Below are 20094 nucleotides of genomic sequence, written 5' to 3' on the forward strand. Positions count from 1 at the left end.
TGCACTGCATCCTATATCATATTGTATTGCATCTTATACTGTATTTATTTTATATTATATTATATTATATGATATTATAATATTCTATTTTGATATTCGACGCGTTCCGTGCATGGTATTGCTCATTTATTGAACCCATGCATTACCTTGCTCGCTCGGTTCTGTTTCGATATTAATGATTGCCGGTCTCCCGTAGTCTTCTCTCTAAATAATTATCTACCTCAAGCAAGTTATCTCTGATGATTGCTCCAATTATCTCGCTGTGTTTTACGACGCCCACTCCGGTCCAAGTCATGCTGATAAGTTCAGCTTCCAGGTTCTCCTAGCGGATGCACATCCCTTATCCGGGATCTCATTGTCGGGCTATTTAATTAATTATTTACGATGTCACCTTATCGTTTTCTCTACCTGATCTCCCCTGTTGGAGATCACTTGTTTCTTTCCTGAGGTAGCTGGCTTGTTCCGGGTGTGCGGTTAATTTAACGACGACGCCTCGTGGATCCGGGGTTTGGGATTTAGAATAGGAAATTAAATAATTCTTGCCAAGACGGTAAAATTTGCATTTATTGATAATGAATTTCGCCGCGGCTATAGTGTAATTTCTTTATTCCATTCTTTTCCTTTTGTTGTAGTAAGCGTCGTCAGTAACATTCTAGTAATATCCCGGTTGGTAGGGGGTTAATTACGGAGAAATACTAAATATTCAAGAGGTTGGTTTTGCTGTTCTATCGTTAATACCCTTAACTACTTGTTAATACCAGGGGGAATCATAACGGAAAAGGAGGGGTTGGGTTCTGTTGCGGTTTTTCTTAAGAATCTCCCTAATACCGGTATGAAGCTATGTCTGTCTGCGGCGGATCCGGCGCCGAGGTGGTACTAGGTGACCGCGCTCTCGTGCACGTCCTATACTCTCCTTTTTCTTTACTATTTCGGCTAAGTATGTCAATAATGGGGTACGCCGGTTTTCGTCCAGGACGCAATCAATTAAGGTTTCTGGGTACAATATCCCTACTTCTATGGTTACGCGAGCACGTTCGGCGGCCCATCGTTCGCAATAAAACACGGTGTGTTCGGCGTCGTCAATGACAGGAGGATTACAGAACCAACAGTTTGGGGTGCTGCTGCGCTTTATCCAATATAGGAACGAGGAGAAACACCCATGGTTGGTTAAAACTTGAGTTAAGTAAAAGTTTAGATGCAGAGGTCCCTTTCTTTTTACCCACTCTTCTATGTTGGGGATCAAGCGGCGAGTCCACGCGCCGTGGCGGGTATTATCCCAGTGGTGTTGCCAAGCGGCATAAATCTCTCCTTTCACGGCTGCTATATACTCGTTATGTTCAACTACTGTCTCGGCTTCAAAACCGAATAGCCTTTGACGGACGCGTACTACCAGGTGCCAGGGCGGGCAGCCGGTCAGGACCGTCAGGGCATCGTGAGATACAGTTCGATATGAGCGGGCGACGCGTATCAGGCCAAGTTTCTGGGTTGGTAAAAGAAGGTGTATCATGTTTTTATACCTAATGGCTTCGTGCCACACCGGTGCGGCATACAATACAATCGATTCCATGACGCGATAATAGAGCACGCGCGGGCCATATCCTCCTCCGCGTACGTTGGGTAGGAGCCATGATAAATGTTGGGCTACCTTGGTAGCCTTATCGGATACTTTCAATAGATGACTGCGAAAGGTTCGGTTGTTATTAAACAACACGCCCAAGTATAACATCGAGGAAATGGTTTTTATCACAGATGATTCGTGTTGCAGAGTCAGTCCAGCGGGGATTCTGCGGCCTGTCAGGAGAATGGCCTCGGTCTTGTGGGTTGCTAGGGTTAGCCCGTTTTGGAGATACCAGGCACCGAGTCGCCGGAGTGCCTCTTCGGCTATTTCACGTATTTGGGTCAATGTTGCCAAAATAATTAGGGCAAGGTCATCCGCGAACGCGATGGTTGTCGCGTTGTGCGGTAATGTAACCTCTAGTATCGAGTCATAAGCCAAATTCCATAGGAATGGCCCTAATACTGATCCTTGTGGAACACCGGCGAATACTTCCTGCTCTATCCACGTGCCGTCGGGCATGGTGGTACCTATGAATCGATTACTAAGGTAATTTTGAAGCATTGCTATTAGGAGAGGTGGGAAGTTGCGACGTCGTGCTGCCAGTATTATATTTTCCTAACGAACTGTATTGAATGCGTTTTTCACATCTAGACCGATCAGCAGACAATGGTTTCCAAAATTACGGGCGCAATTCCACTCGGAAATTACCACTTTCATGGCTTGCGTTGTAGATCGTTTTCTGCGAAAACCGAATTGCCGAGAGGATAAATCGCCGGAATCTTGGACGGCCTTCTCCAGAAGTTCACGCAGGGCATACCCGAAACCCTTGCAGAGGTTCGACAACATGCAGAGAGGGCGCAGATCGGAATATGAATTGAAGGGTTTCCCTGGTTTAGGTATGAGAACTAAGCGACCAACTTTCCACGAATTCGGGAAATATCATAGACGGTAGCACGCGTTAAACAGATCACGCACCCATTCAGGGGCTAACTTCAATATGGGACGAAGGGCCTGCCCAGTTATCCCGTCGCGTCCGGGCACTTTTCCCCGGGATACCTTGGCAAGGGCTGTAGCGGCATCGTGCGCGCTGAATGGGAAGGGTATGCGCGGGTCTTCTTCAGCTTCTCTGAGAACTGGTCCCACGAATGGCGGGGTAGGGCGTATACTTGTGGCGGTCTTTGATCGGTTTTCGGATGGTGGGGCAGCTAAGTCCGGGGAAACGAGTCGACTCGGGGTGGCGTGGCTGGGTCCGGGCTGTGGACTAGGGGACCGACTCTGAGTGGAGGGAGCTGAGATTGGCATGCTTGCTGACCCTGCAGTGTGGCTCGCGGCGGCGGGAGCCGGGGTTGACCCGGTCGGGTTTGCTACCGGGGGCTCGGTTACGAATAATTGAGACACGGCGGTTTTAAACTCGGTTTCGGTTAGGCGCATTAGAGGGGGTTTCCCTTTTAATCGGTTCATCACTCTCTTATAGGGCTTTCCCCATGGATCACGAGCTACTTCATTTATCATTTTGCTCCACGAGGCATCCTTGCCTTGTCGAATAGCTTTAATTCATGCGCGGCGGTCGGATACCATATGTTGGTGTAAGGGGTGTTGAGGATTGATTGATGTACTGTTATTATTGTTCGACATGCGGGAGACTGCACGCCGCCATTTTGCACGCGATCGCGCCGCGCATAATCGGAGTTTCGATATTTCTTTGTTCCACCAGGTCACGTATTTTCGTTTTCTTGTGGAATTATGGGACTTTGGTATCCGTGCCGATTCGTACTACGACTCTAGCTCTGCTATAGCGGTGTCTATACTTGCGGCATTCTCAAACACAAAAATGGTTCGTTTGCGTATCCAGGACTCAGTTTCCGGTGGTAGGGATAGGTTGCTTTTATTTATTGAAGCCCATGCTTCTTTGTCGGGAGGGCCGTACTGTGTATTCCTCAATGCGGAACTCATCGAGGAGGACTCGAAGGTGCTTGTCGCGGCAAAACGATGTACTAGATAATTGTGATCGGAGCCGGTGTATTTCTTGGACACAAACGAGTTTTTCAGGCGAGTTCTTAATGCATGACTACACGCTATTGCATCAATTTGTGATCGCTGATGATTTCGGACGAATGAGGGGCCTCCCTTGCTATTCACGGGTACTAGACCTGTTTGCTCGCAAACGCGAAGCAATCGATATCCGCGCGCATCAGTGCGATCTAAACCCCATTGTACTGAACGCGCATTGAAGTCTCCGGATATTATCGTGGGTTTGGTGGACGACGCGATTCCGGCTGTTAAGCCATCTAACTGGCCTTCGTAGGTGGCCATTGTTAGGGAGGGAGAAAAGTAGCAACCTAATATGACAAAATCGCGAGTCTCAAGGCCAATACAGCCGTCGGAGGTGTGTATTCTACGTATCATACCCAGCTCGGCGGAAGGTGGCGTTCGCTGCACGCACTACATGCTCAGGGTCCCGCTCGGGTCTGTATGCCACTCTGGCCGGGGGCGGTATGGCTCGCCGATCACTACGATATCAGCGCGGTAATCGTGTACGGTTTGCCATAGGATGTCCTGTGCTGCGCGGCAATGGTTTAGGTTTACTTGCAGCACAGTGAAAGCGGACATCGCTGTTTCCTGTCAATCGAATTGTGGTATCAGTTTGAGTTTGATTGTTTGGCCGTGCATACTGCGTATGGCGGGGTATGGCGGATAGGGATATGTGGGTGGGTATGCAGGCGGATAGGCTGAAGAATATGGGTGACCATAGTGACGTGGAAATATAGGATGATGCGGTGAATACGGATAATAGGATGGCACTGGATTAAAATTCTGGTATAGATAAGGCGATCGGTACGGTTGCTCGGGGTGGGCCTGGTATCGGCTTGATTGGCTGGGGGTACGGGTCTCTTGAGCCGACTCTTGAGGTAGCGGCTGGGTGTTCATCCCCATCAGAGGTGGTGGTGGCGCGTTGCTTGGCGGTGCTGAGGCTGACCTCACCTGTCTTCGCCGTTTTTTCCCAGGGCGGGACCACCGATACGGATTGCGTCGCCTGGTCGACGCTTGGCTCAGCTGCACCACCGCGGTCGCATGCCGCATCGTCTCTCGCTGAATCCGCTCTACCCGGGCGTTTACCGCCCTCTCAACTGACCCAGAGATGACGGCGTCTAGTTGCTACAACAATAATTGGAAGCAAATTAAGTATTGTTGAGGGCTGTACTGCGACAATGTGCTACGGGTTTGGGGTGCACGGATGGTCGGTTATGCGGTATTTGAGGTTCAGGAAACATCGTCTAATTTTGATTGGTTTCGATGGAAGATTATCCCGGATCAATTACTTCTCTAATTTGTGCGTTGACCCCCCCCCCCCCCCCCCCCCCCCCCCGTACACGTCCGATTTACGTGTACAAATCTTATAATCGTAAGAAAAATAATTGATTTATTGATTACTTTCACATATTATTAACTATGCAAATATATATGATAGAAAGGTAAAACCTGTTCGAAAATGTAGTATATATTCACTTGAAAAGCTTTTATACAATAAAAATGTACACAGCTATTTTGTAACATGTAAAAAATCGCCAATAAATGTAACATGTTTCATAGCGCCGTCAAGAAAAAAAAAACGAACTGTGCAATCTTCCAATTTTCAATGAAGTTTGACTGCTTCATAAGTATACAAATAGAAAAGTGGTTTTGGTACGTTGTTCTTTACACATTCAACAACTTCAAATAATAAACATTTTTTAAACCGACTTTTTTCCGGCTTTTTGGGCCAAATACCTCACTGTGCGACGGTAGAAATTAATGCATTTTCGATCAACTTCTGTTCGGTATACGACATAAATTTTGTGTGTGAATTTTGCGTCATGTTTAAATAATTATCTCAGAGGAAAAATTAAATTAATAGTTAATTATATTCGGTGTTGATGTTGTTACGTTGCGCGTGCGACGGCGCAACGTAAAAGGAAAGGAAAAAGAAAAGGGTGAAACTGCTGTTTCAATTAGATGGTTGAAATGCAATTCCCTATTCTTTCTCCCCTATTCTGACGCGATGGTTGGTATCGCTGCCACCAATCTTGAGCGGATTAACGCTCTCGACAATTAAAAGACGAAAGACGAGTTTATTAAGATGTTAAAATTAGAATTTAGATTATTAGTCCTTCGTTGGGTTCGTTCAACGCTTTAGGTCCCGTACGGGTCCCTCCATGAATCTGTATGTGATGGTAGGCGTGTCTAACTGAAAGGTGTTAGGTGTGTTTGAAATGAAATTTTGAAACTGTTTAAGGAATGAAACTGGTTTAATTTTGAATAAAAGTCAAGTGAATAACGATTATAAAATGCCAAAAATTGAGATCTGTATAAATTTGGAACTTGTTAATAATGAAAATACCAGTTCTTGCGAGTTTGACAAGGGTAAAGATGCTTAGTATAATTTAACAAAAATATATAATAATATGCAAACGCTCTGATATCACACTTGAAACTGTATAAGTAGTATACCGGTCGCGTAAATGGTTGCTATTTCGTTTTCCTTCGAATTAACGTGAAATCGGCGTATTTCCGCCGTGAGGGTACACCTCAGCCGGAGATACTCTCGGAACCCCGAAGGGCTGGACCAGATGGCCCGTTTTGCCAACAGATAGACGTCGTGTTCAAAAATGTAATAAGATCGACTTACCGAAATGCGTAAGTGTTCGCTTGTAGTTCGCTATATGTATTCGCTTGATGATCTGGAACAGCAAAGAACGGTAAATTTTCGATCACTGCACTTGTCGCGGCGGAAGACGGATTATTCGGACGAGTACGTCGACGAGAGACAAACGAATAACGAATCGAAGAAAAATATATTGATATTTAATTACGCGGAATGAAGTTAAACGGAATTATTACGCGAACAAACGATTTAAAATCAGAACGAAAGATAGAAAATTAGGTAGAAGGAAGATTTTACGTGCGCGTCAGTGAGTCCTTGTTAAGAATCGGACGATTTCAACTACCACGACACTCTGCCTCGCTACGCGGGGAGGTCTTTACCGCAGAGGAAAACTATCGCGATTTCCGAACAACTCTGTCTCTCGGACACACGGGCTCCCGATCACGTACCTCGACGATTGATCGATCAAGAGTGTCGAAATTTGCGCGAGATCGACGGGCGAAGGGCCCGTCGCGCGATCATCGTCCTTGGAGGGGACGGATTGACGAATCGTGGCACGTGCTCGGAAGTGTCGCGTGCCCGGTGATTGGCTAAGACGCGCGAGCTAGACGAAGATCCTTCATCCCCTTTCTTTGGTGTTCCTTTTCTTTCTATTTCGTCGCCATGATAGTTTCAACGGTTTTCAGAAACTACGCAGTATTTCCTTTATGCGTATAACTTCTAAATACAGCTATTGATTTAGTTTGATTATCAAAATGATGAACTATTATTATTAAATGAATACTATTGACTTGATTGGAATACAAAACGGAATTAAAATGTATAAATTAACAGATGAAGCCGTCATCCGTATTTCCCTTAACAGGATCAGAATTATTTACTTGCCTGATTAATAACAAAGATCTTTTAGCGTAAAAGCGGACGGTGCATTTACGATAGTCGCAATGCCGATTATGCATTCATTTACAATCTTTTGCATAATTATTTCTGTGGAATCGACATTTCGTTAGCGGTGAATTTAAACATTTCTACAAGAACGTTCCTTTGTTCAAAATTCGCCGTTGTCGCTAGGCAGTTCTTAGAATTTCGAATACAATAGTGTTTATTGCTTTAAACGACCCTTGATTTTCGAACGGCGGTCGAACGTTCGCGACGTTAAGCTTTGTAAGGGTTCTCATTTATTTTAGTTTCATCGTTTAAATTCATATTCATCCATCCATTCTTTTCACACTATCATTCGATCAGGTAATAATGATCCTGGTTGGACCGGCTGACGCTTTGTGCAAATGAGAGAGAAAGAGTTTCCTTAACAAAGAAGTTATTACGGTTTTCCCGTTTCTACGCAGTTACCAAGGGAAATTCCCGGAATGCGAAGCACTGGATAACTGCGTAGCGCTGGTGTTGTGCTAACGGCTCTCTCTCTCTCTCTTACAAGCTAACGCGAGTTTTTGTGCGTTACCCGATATTAAACTGTCTTGTATTTCTATGGTTGGCGACGATAGTTTCAAGGAGGGTCACGTAAACTATTGTAAAGAAGGAAACAGAAATGACCTTTCCTCGTGTACCTCGCATGAGAATTCTCGGAACCCAAGGGCTTGACAAGATACACGATTCCAGGGTAGAGTAGAATAAAGAAGAGAAAGCAATAGAAGAAGTCAAAAATAGAAAAGAATTAAACTCAAACTCTTCCTTGTATACCCCTGCATGAGAAATCCTCGGAACCTCGAAAGGCCTGATAAGGGACGCAAGGCGGATAAATTTCAAATTTTCCGCCGGGACGTAACAAACCCTCCCCCCTTAAAACTATCGCCGCCCTCGGCGATGGAAAATTCTAAAAATCGCGGAGTATCGGCTGGTGCACCCGGTCGTAAAGTACCCTAAGCACGAGACTGGGACGAATGCGCACCCGACGATCCACGCTCGTCCCGCCGACCGACAAACTCAGCACCGCTGCCCTGCCCTGCCTCCTGACGATCTCGGTGGACTCAATGATTGTTTGTGTCGTTACTCCTAGGCATCCTTCCACGTCTAGGAGCACAAGACGTGGGCAGCCACGGACGATGGCCGTGGTATCTTCGTCCGTGATCCCTTGACTGTCACGTGCCCGAACTTCCTCTAACGTGCCAATAGTGGCTAAGGCTGGCGCTGATACAGAGGGGTGGAGGTTGTTCAAAGTGGCCTTTTCCAACCCCGGAAGGTTACCTAAGGGCTCTAAGGCAAATTGCCCCCTTATGTTGGAGCATCCAGAGACATCAAGTTCCTGTAAGCGGTGTAAGTGCTCTCCCACACGCCTGACGAAGGTGGTGTCTACCCAGCTCCAGAACAACACACGAAGGATGGTAAGTTGCCTTCGCGTTGTCTCCACTGGTCCTAACTGGAGCTCGATGAAAACCGGATCAGGAACTGGGGGAGCATCTGGGATGTCCTCCTCTTCTCCGTCCAAGATCGGGGCGAAATTGACGTCGATCATCACGATTTCCTGAACCGATCGATGTAGATCCTCGTTGTTAATGAGGGCGTCGGGTGGCTCGGCAGAGGACAGGGAACGGCACTGGGCGAGCTCGACCGACGAGAGCGAGCGCTGGGCCGCCAGACACGCGGCCACCGGTGCTGCCAACAACGACGCGCAGTCCCTTAATCGTAGTTCCCGGAGCGTCGGGGTCATCCGCGGCAACGCCGCCCCCGTTCGTGGCTCTGAAATCCGCGAGACCCGGCGCCGCCGCGAACAAGGCCGACAACTCCGGTTCCACATTACTATCTGTTCTTCCTAAGTGGAGCGTTAACAAAGTTCCCGCGGTATGTATTAGGTCGCGGATTCCTGACGGTCGTATTGTTGCGCCCGTCAAATCGATCGCGGTTAGCTGGGGACAATTGCGTGCCGCTATCGCCAGCACCTGCGGCCGCAGTCTCCAGGCGACCCATTGATCGTCGAGACGCAACGTGTTAATATACGAGCCCATACGGCGGATGGCCTAGTTGAAATTTTCGGTGTTTATACGGGGGTGCGACCACCCCTGCGACCAACGCCAGTCCGCGGTGGTGAGGACTATTTCGGTGGTGTAAGACGCCAGTGCTCCCACTCGCCAGGCTCTGCATACGCCCTCCATTCTTCCTCGATCAGCGAAGTTTAGGTACGCCGCAATCTTTGCCACGACCTCCTCTGGTAGCGGTGGAGATCTCCGCGGCTCCCACCCTGGGAACGGTTCAGGGCGCGCACGCGGTCTTAATAGGGCCGCCTCGTTCCATGAGTCGACCACGTCTGCTTTTATCCGGCGCTTATGGAAGACAGGTTTTGTTGCCGCCACCCAACGTACTGCTTCCTCCGCCAGGGCTGCCGTCGGGAAAGTGACGAAGGCGTAAGTGCCTGTTGGCTTCCGCACGACCACCGCCTGGTCCGGGTTGTGGGCCTTGAACAGCCTCATCAAGGCCTTAGATTGCGTAAAGGGCGGTATCCGTCGAACGAATACCCGCCGTCCGCGATTTTCCTCCGCCGTACTCCTGTACACGGCCCTCGACGTGGATGCCATGATGATGGATTCCTAAATTGTTCAAATACAGTGTAACAATCGAATGTTCGCACGCTAGATTTTGATTTGAATACGGTGTTAACGCTCGGTCAGCTCCTGAAAAGATTGTTTTAATTCAAGATATCAAATTTTGTCCAGCGATGTCCTGCATTTCGTGCAGACGATCACTCAAATCGCGAATGTATCCCTCATAAGTGTGCAGGCCGTCGCACGCGCAACGTAACAAAATTTTGGTGGTAGCGCATAGTGCGGCACTTGAATAAGGATTTTGGGACAAAAATAAAAGAATGTATAGAATGTACTAATAATTCATATTTTTATCTCGCAAATTGTTTGAAGTAAGTTAACTGAAATTATTTGAGTATTATTATATAAATATAATAATTATAACAAAAAACATATTACATTTTATAATAAAATAACAAAAGGCAATATTAATGCTAACGGAACAGTAAGAAATAATATTAAACAATAAAAAACTATATACAATAAATGATTTAATATATAATTATATAGATATTAATAAAATTAAATTAATTGGAGCTTTCGTCAGAGCTATCGATTGCCTCTAATTCTAGATCAAGAAAATCAAATTGCCTTGAAATAGTGTTCGCTTCGTGTTCAAAATTAATATATTCCTTAATGTCCTCGAGATCTTGAATTTGTTTTTTTGTAGTAGTTTTTCTTAAACTTGATGTCAGGGGATCCGACGAGAGTAAAAGCCTTTTGATTAGATCTTCATTAGTAGCCTTCCTACTTATTTTACGCGTGTAACTTGATCGGTCTTTTCTGATCACTTTATGCGTTGCTTCTAATCTGAGATAATCTGCCTCTTCTGAGAGAAGGCCTATAGGTAAATTAAAGTAATTAATTACCTCACACCCATGAATTAAAATTTTATGGACGCTACTGGGCATGTAGTACCAATCATACAATTTCATGTACAATTCAAATGTGTTATTTAAGAGGATCTTAAATCGACGAATATGAATATTTTTACCACAAGATAAAATGCGTAAAATTAAATAAAAGTTATCTATTAAAATTTTGTCAATTTTTGTTATTTCAGAACTTATTTGAGAATTACTGAAAAACCTTCTTGCCGTATTCCCGTCGTTTGTAGAACCGAAACCGGGTTTTGGTTTATCTACTAGAAGCCCTAAATTTGATTTAAATTCTTGTTGGATCCTCTTTTTATTCTCTTGAAATATTATCTTATTCTCTGCACTTCTTACTTGCCAACATTTAAAAGGAAGTCGATATGATATATGAAGCAGGCACTCAAAAAATCGGATCCAGGCATGTAACGTAGATAAACCAAAACGATACTGATCGGTGTTTGAAGGTTTTTCGGTAATTTCTCTAGAGTTCATCTCCTTTGGAGCTGCTCCACAAATATAACATTTTGAAGCTGAATTAGTGTTGGATAAAATGTTACTGATACTTCCGTCTATCATAGTAAAATGCAATTCATATGAAATAGTCAAATTAAAATCATCGTTAAAATCGCATTTGTTGTACGTAGAGAGTTGTTCAATTCTGGTTTGCATTATGGCTTCTTGTTCCCTAACCAATTGGGTTGAAATTTGTGTTTTCCATAAATTTTTGTTTATACAGGCTGTGACCCGAACTACCGTCGAAACCCCACTTGCACACAAGTTTTAGATTGCAATTTCTTTCGATGGTTATTAATTTTAGGAGGCTATCACTTGTGGCATTTAATATATTCTGCAAGTCTACCTCGGCAGACATTTCGGTAGCTAATATATTGCATACTAAAAATGAATTTCTTATTTTTCTAAAAGTCTTTATGCTAGGAAAATAATTCTTTTGTAATCTATTAATGAAATACCTTAATGTTTCATACTTTCTTTCTGAAAGGCCTAAATCTAAATACAGTGCAACAAGTTCCTGAGGCAACACGCCACTATGTTCCGTCTCATTTAATCTTGCTGATTTTTTTGAGATTGCAGTAGCGAAACTTAACTCATCATATGAATGTGATTTTATTAATGGCTCGACGCGGCGCCTTTTGGTTTTCAATGATGCTTCTTTAAAAGGTACTGGACGTCTTCCTCGACTAGGTACTGGTACTGAGTCAGGTACTTCTGGTACAGATGAAATATCGTCGATAATCATCTCCTTATTTAGCCACACCTGATGACGTTTAAATAAGTAGCGTCTATTCCGAGAGCAATCTTTCCATTTTCTTTGGAGTGCTGTGCAAAATGCATGTACTTTTGCTTCCATTTGGTCAGACACGGAGTTGACATTCAACAATCCACACAACTTTTCTCTGACCCTTGAAATTTTTTCGGAACAGCTACCTTGCGCTATCAATGCATCGACCAGATCCCGATTTTGATGATTTTTGGTATGAAAGTGTCTTTCGATAGAAGACGAAAATCGGCCTTGGTATGTTGGAAGAGGAGTGAAAATTAGGGGGTGAACTACCCCTAAACTGACCAATTTCTTGCTGCAGAAAATCAGTTTTGATCTGATCGAAGTAAAATCTGTTAAAACTTCAAGAGGAAAGCAAATTATGGAACACATATATTTTTTTTTTATATATATAAATATTTGGGGGGTAAACAACTCCTAAATTGCCGCGCTCGTTTGGCATTGCGCATGAAACACCTTGTGAAACTATATTTTTTAACTGTTCGATCTTTTTAATATATTGCTTTTTTAAATCGCTGAATTCGAATCTGAAATCAGATTTTCAAAATTCAATATGACGGATCCAATATGGTGGACGAAAACTCGAAAAATTATTTGAATAAACAGTAACTTGACATGGGACTTTCAAAATACAATGAGATCGACTTTTGACATTTATTGTTAGTTATGTGAAGTGAATTAAATATGTTACAAATATTAATTGCTTATAACAATTGTTTAAACAATGTAGCAAGAAATTGGTCAGTTTAGGGGTAGTTCACCCCCTAATTTTCACTCCTCTTCCAACATAACTAGGGCGATTTTCGTCTTCTATCGAAAGACACTTTCATACCAAAAATCATCAAAATCGCTTCACTGGTCTCAAAGATATCGCAATTTTTCCATTTTAGCTCCCATTTTCGAGGGGTCGTTTCACCCCCTAAATGTGTTTTTCCGCCGATAAAAAAAATACGTGTCCCTTAGTTTTTCATGTATTATAACATATCCAAATTTCAGAGAAATCGGAGTCTGACACTCCCGTAGGTTTACTTGTTAGCGAAAAGGGATAATCTCAACGTTCAGAATGAGAGAAGGACAGCATGACTGTAGTGCGTCTCAGTCAGCGTTCGGGCGTTGTTGCCTTTTTCGCTTGTCTTCGCAGACACAGTCCGAGTGACGTAATCAAGCTAACGCCTGATTCTGGCTACGATTCTAAATCGGCAGCCTGTTTAGTTCGACGCTACTAACTGAACTAAATTTGTCACGCGACTTGCTCTGTATTATCCACAAAATGGCGGAACTGGTCTGTGGGAATGCTTTCACGGGAATACACTTTTCGTCCTTATATGAGAAGATTTTGATGTAAATAGGGGTTCATTCGAAAGAAGAAGGTTCAATGCAGGGCGGTCTGGTCACCGTTTGAGTGACAAAACTGTTTTAGTGACATAAATATACCTGGGATTCTGCGGATGTATTTTGTCGATTTTTACTCTACTTTGGACACTCATATTATTAGATATCAACACAATCTCGTTGAACCATGACCAGACCGCCCTGCATCGGACCTTCCTCTTTCGAATGAGCCCTCACCCAGCCCTAAATCTTCTCATATAAGGACGGAAAGTGTATTCCCGTAAACCCCTTTTTAGGCCCATTTTTGCCGGTAATGTCACCTCGCTGCATTACCCGCGTCTACCCCCTTAAGGGGTCCTAGCAATCGGTTTTTTCATTTATGTTTTTATTCCTACAGTGAAGTGGTTCTAACAGTATATATGACGACTGGTACATTTATAACAAATTTCTTCAGGGCTACCTAAACAACACACACTTGTGACCAGTCATACTTATAAATACACTAGCTGCGTTACCCGGCTCTGCCCCGGGAATTTTAATCAACTATTATCGCTACTAATATATAAAAGTGAATTTGTTTGATCGTTTGTTCTAATCTTAAATCTAATGTAAATATAATCTGAAATCTAAACTATAGGTAACAGAAGGGGAAGAAAAATCAAATGATTTTTATTCTGAACACTTTATTCTTCACACAATCCAAACACATCTAGCTATATGTTCGCCTGGATCACGAATTTTAGCGTATTTTTACAGATCGCGGACCGGTATCCCCGCCGGGATTGATGTAGCCAATCAATAGAAAATTGACTGCCGATTTGTTGCCTGATCATAGGTGGGGAGAGGGTCATATTTCGGTAGACTAACAGCAGCGACGTTTGGAGAGTTGTCGATGGCGTTCTCGTAAAACCGGGTATCCACTTGTATCAAACGCCCGTGTCGTATCACCGTTCCGAACCCTTTTGAAGAGGCAGGCGTTGCCTCGTTGTATGCCACAGCGTGCTACGACTCGGACAACATTTCTTCGTTTCTTGATAGAAACGGTTCGGTAATAGGACTGGGCCATTGCAGGCGAGGAGTTTCGTTTTGCTGCGTGCTGTTCCAAAGGAACGGAGGCAACGGGCCCATCCGCAAAATTTGTTGATTCTTTGCCGTTTCATCGAAGGAAAGGTTCATGCGTTTGAGCTTGACATAGCGTTTCGTGCCGTCACTTGAATTTCAAGTTCAATAAATTAACATTTCAATTTATTTGAAATCTTGCGGTATTATTGGATTCATTTCAAAATCGATGAAATTATTTATGAATTTAATCTAATTTAATTTAGACAAATTTTATCGTCTAAATATATTTAAACAGATCAATTATCGTCGATGCTACACTGTATATAAAAGAGCAATGTTAATAATCACCTGTGTGATTATTGCAAAAGGACAATGTTAATGTTTCAGAAATTTTTCCGTTGCTGAGTATCGAAAGTTCTATTGGTCTGTGATACGGAGGTGAAGGAACGGGCCGATCCGAAAATTGTCGGTTTCTTGCCGTTCGAAAGATAAATTCAGAGATCACTTGAAATGTAAAGCCTCGTACTGACTTGTGCATTTTGCCCAAACGAATGCTCTCGGCGAACGAACGTGAAATTTCTCCGGCTGTTCGCGCAAACCTTTCTACCTGAGGTACCGTAAACCTTTGTATCTGTAGAAAGGTTCTTTCTACCGTAAACCAGTCGAAGTTAGAATGTCGACAGGAACAGATGTCACGATCGCCAGTGCAGCGTATATTGTTATGAACACAATAATTAAAAGAAAAGGAAAAAAATGTTGTGCGGATGTCATCGGAAGATTTTGAATTTTTAATAAATGCTATCGGCCCCAAAATACAAAAAAACGACACCAGATTTCGAAAAGCTGTGACGGTGAAAGAACGTTTAGCGATAACGCTACGTTTTTTAGCAACGGGAGATTTATATACGAGTCTTCAGTATCTGTTTAACACTATTCCTACCGACACTTCACGTATACGTATTCCTACCGCGGCCGGTCAAATGACCGGTCTTTCACAACTTATATTTTTCAATATTGAATGCAGACCAATAGCCAGCTTACCAGTATAAAAATATATTTTCTTTTATTCAAGAGTACATAATCTACATTTTATTCTTTTTCGTCGCATTTTTTACAAATGGTCATCTCAACTGTACATTTTCCGCATACGTACTTTTTACATTTTAGACAGATTTTGTTCGTCTTATTATCTTTACAACACCTTATTTGACATGTTTTCCGTTCACGGGAACCTGTACTTGTACTTGCGATGGGTATTGGTTGATTTTCTTTGCCGAGCTCTTGTTGGTATTCGATGGTAAGTTCTTCTGCCAATTGGAATAGAAATTCCTATCTTGTAATTTCTCCTCCCGTAGTTTCTTTATATAACACCCATGCATTTATCCCGGCTAAATCCAAGATATTAAAAAATACTTGCAAAGGCCATCTCCGAGATTTAGATTTTACCGAATAATTTCTGGCCATTTGGTCGGTCACATCTACGCCAAATTTGGTGCTATTATACAATTGAATTGTCTGCGGTGTTCGGGTGTCATTTTCTTCAACTTGTACGGAGGTGTGCATTGAACTGAGAATTAGAACTTTCTTTCTTGGTTTGGCTTTGTAAATTGTCAACATACAATTATTTGAGCGATAGAGTTTGGTTGAGAAAAGTGCCATGTCGTCGTTTTTCAGTTTTGCCAGTCTTGGTAGCTCTTTTCTGTTTGCTCTAATTTCCTTCAGTTATAAGTTTATTTATGTTACGTCATAGTAGATAAGATGGCGTATGAGCATTCGAGGATCTTGACCGTATCGGATATCAATCAAGCAAATAAACACCGCTAACCCGATAGTCGAGCGAGAACTGTAAACACTTGGAAGTGCCGTAAACCATTTTCTGGAAGGCACTTCTCGGATAAAATCGTGCCACAACTACATTACCTTTCGTTTGTAACGGCTTTATAGTTTTGGCATTGAGACTTAGAGAGAAACTATTACAAAAATGTATAAATCGTACTACCGGTCAAATGACCGGTCGTGGTAGGTAAGACAGACTACAAATTTTTCTCAGAAAATAAACAATAAAAAAATAAGTGAATATTGAAAAATGTATCATACATATATATGAGGAAAAGTCGTAAAGTTTAAAGGCGATTTACTTACGTTGAATGTAGGAAATTCCAATTGAAAATTTAAAAACGGTCATTTGACCGGCCACGGTAGGAATAGTGTTAAAGTATCCAAACAATTAATATCAAAAGTTGTTCCGGATTTCGAAAATCAGTTTATGACGGTTCATCAGGTCATATCATAAACTGAGTTTTTCCGAAGGGTAAATTCGACAGCGGTCGACTAACGGTACTTGGAAATTTGTAACCGGCACAGTAAAATTGTTCGCACGAATATCCTTTGATGGACCGACAGCCGTCGGAAAGCGTTCGTTCGTGTCCAGGGCCTTCGCGAACGCATTAACGGGCCGTACTCACTTGAGCATTTTTGCCCGAACGAACGTTTTCAGTGCACGAATGCACAGGTCAGTACGAGGCTTAAAAACAACATATCCAGGCGAAGGCCCGAAATGCTATGTCAAGCGGAAACATGACACTTGAGGCGCGAGATAATATAATCTGGGATTGGATATATCAGTGAAATAATACTAATGCAACGACTGAATTTTGTTATTTTTCATTTTTTTCTTACAAAACTTTTACCAAGATATTTGTGACGTTGTTCCAATTAAAATGATACCAAACACGATATGGTTTGGACCATTTTTATTTATAATAGTATTTGCTACAGTGTGATTCTCTCGCTCCGCAAGACAAAAGCCGTGTCGCACAATCGAACCGCTGCTGTTTGGAAAATTGGAAATGATTTTTATTACATGTACAAGTTAAAGGAGGAATCGGTTTATAATTTAGGAACATAAAATAGAGAAAAAATATGTTATTATGCCAGGGGTTCGAGTTCACTTAATCCGTTTATTACTCGAAGAATGGGGGAAATTCCACATGTCATTATATTGCTGAGCGATTTTCAGCCATTCCGTTTCAGTTTCTGGAATCTGTAAAAAGACATACAACCTTTCTTTTCTATTTTCACGTTTGTGCTGTTCGAAAAAATGAATTATAGTTCACTTACCTGAATATACGATTTTAGTGCCTTCGTAATGGTTCACATACCTCAGGAACGATTTTGCCAATAGTTTGTTTGGATATTTTAAACAAGTATTGCAAACTTGTAAACGAATCGCCCGTTGCCAAAAATCGGAGCGTCACAGCTAATCGTTCCTGCGCAATAATAGCTTTTCTATAGCTTGTATCACGCCGCATAATTTCTGGTCCAATTAGGTTCAACAGAAATTCAAAATCTGTTGGATGCATCCGCATGAAATTCTTATACAACCCACTGACACTTTGAAATTTTAAATCCAACAACAACCTGGATGCACTATATTTTTCTCTACGTCGTCGAAGAAAGTTAGAAACCCACCAACGGGGTGGATTTCTTTCAGGTTTCTCCAACGCATAATGCAAAGTAATGTAAGCAAGAGCTTTCATTTTACGCGAATTCATTGTGCTATACTTAGTAAAATCGAATAAATCTGTTGAAACTAGCAAATGCTTCTACTCCTGTTGTCGAAACAACATTGATCTTTTTCTGTATTGATGAGAAATATATCACTTCCTAATCGTGGTGGGAGTTTCGGCGTAGAAACTTCCAGTTCCTGTATTGGTTAAAATTCGTCGTAGGCGGTCAATTTGGAATTTTTCTGATTGGTTGCCTTTTGCAAACGCGAGGGTACCTCCTAGTCCGCGTGGAGGTACCGAACTTGCATGTTACACAGGTAGTACCAGTCCGATGAAATCAACAAGAGTAATAAATGATGATCTCTTCGAATAATAAACAGATTAAGTGAATTCGAACCCCTGGTATAATAATATATTTTTTCTCTATTTTATTTCCCTAAGCTATAAACCGATTCCCAAAATTTCTCCTTTAACTTGCACATGTAATAAAAGTTCTACAGCACTAATTGTAAGCGATGGACTCCTACAATAAAGAAACAGCACGCAGCAAACTGAAACTCCGCACCTGTAGTCGCCCAGTCCTATTGCCGAACCGTTTCTTTTAAGAAATGAAGAAATCTTGTCCGAGCCGTAGCACGCTGTGGCATGCAACGAGGCAACGCCTGCCTCTTCAAAAGGGTTCGGAGCGGTGATACGATACGGGCGTTTGATACAAGTGGATACCCGGCTTTACGTCGCTAACAATTAAACAGCGTTCTCGTAAATTCGCCAATAGTTGATTTTAAATTGAATGTTAAAAATTGAAAGAAATCAGCTAAAACACATTTTAATACAAACAGAAATACTATTAAATGCAAGGCGCAATCTTTTTTTTTTAATGACAAATATTTGTTTGTCATTTGATACGACGTGAATAAGGAAACGAATGCCAAAAAAAATACAAAAAACTGATAAATCTATATTATGAATGTAGCATACTGAGGGGGTCTTGGTGGCTGTTTACGATTTTATGACTGGCTGTTGCCGCAATATTATGCCGCTAGTGAGTCGGGTTTTTAAATAAATCTGCTGCACTTTTGAGTAGGACACAGTTTAATAAGTATAAGAACCGCTTACCGCGGAGGTCGGTTTATTACAGATTACTGTCGCGCAACACGTACAAACTTCAAAAAATCACTGTATTCGCTCGCCAAGGTTCGTCAATAATTGTTCTAAACGCCTTTGTTGTTCCGGCTGTTTTATAGATTCCGGTTGACACACGGATTTGTTTCACGGAGCTCCCGTGCGCCAATTAGGGGGCTCCGTGACCTTTTTATTACCATATTTGGTAATATGCTTTCGCGGCTGTCTGTGTGTGAGGGCCTGACACTCTCCGTGCCGGGCCGGAGAGCGGGGCGCGGAGGCCGGGGTCAGGCCTTTTTTCGTCTCCGCATTCGACAGTTTTTTGCGGTTTAGCGCGAGAGTATTCTAGGACGGTTTTTATTTCTTCCGATTTGTTGAAACGTGTTTTCCGGCTCTGTATTTTCTTGTTGTTATAATAAACGTTAAATTTAAATATTAATGATTTTTTGTAACGCTTTCTTTCGCAAACAGTGGCAATGCCGAGTCAAAAACATAACCAATTGCGATATGACATAGCCTATGTCCATCTTGAAAGAATAAGCTGTCCAATAGTGCAAATTTCATTAAAATCCGTTTAGCCGTTTAAACGTGAAAGAGGAACAAACGATCAGACATTTTCACTTTTATATATTAGTATGGAGTATGGATTTATAACCTCTATAAGTCATCACCCGGATAAGTCGTCATTTTCCTTTCCTCGTCATTTTAAAATTTACATGGTTTTTACTCCGCTTAAGTCGTCACTTCGTTTAAGTCGTCAAAATTTCTCGGTCCCTTGAGTGACGACTTATCGAGGTTTTACTGTATTTGAAAATAAACGAAAGAAGCTCTCCTATAAATGTAGAAAAAGCAAGCGAGTGAAATGCTTGAGAATGATAATTTGCTGAAATGCAAGGTCGCATAGCCCCAGGGTTTCGAATGATTCCCCGCGCTTATACAGTGTGTCCCGCCTTAAGTGTTATAATTCCGTTATTCCGTAACTATTAATGACACAAAACATTGTTGATATGGGAATTGCACGGCAAAAGGAGGCCTATGTTTTGGTCGAAGTGAAAAATCTTTTACATTATTAGTTTAAGAGATATGATGGTCAAGTGTTGTTTTTTAAATGGAACCATATATTTTTTTTTCGGATCATGTAATAGTGCTTTTCAAGACGAA

The sequence above is a fragment of the Osmia bicornis genome, unplaced genomic scaffold (assembly GCF_907164935.1).
Source record: "Osmia bicornis bicornis unplaced genomic scaffold, iOsmBic2.1, whole genome shotgun sequence".
Lineage (NCBI taxonomy): Eukaryota > Metazoa > Arthropoda > Insecta > Hymenoptera > Megachilidae > Osmia > Osmia bicornis.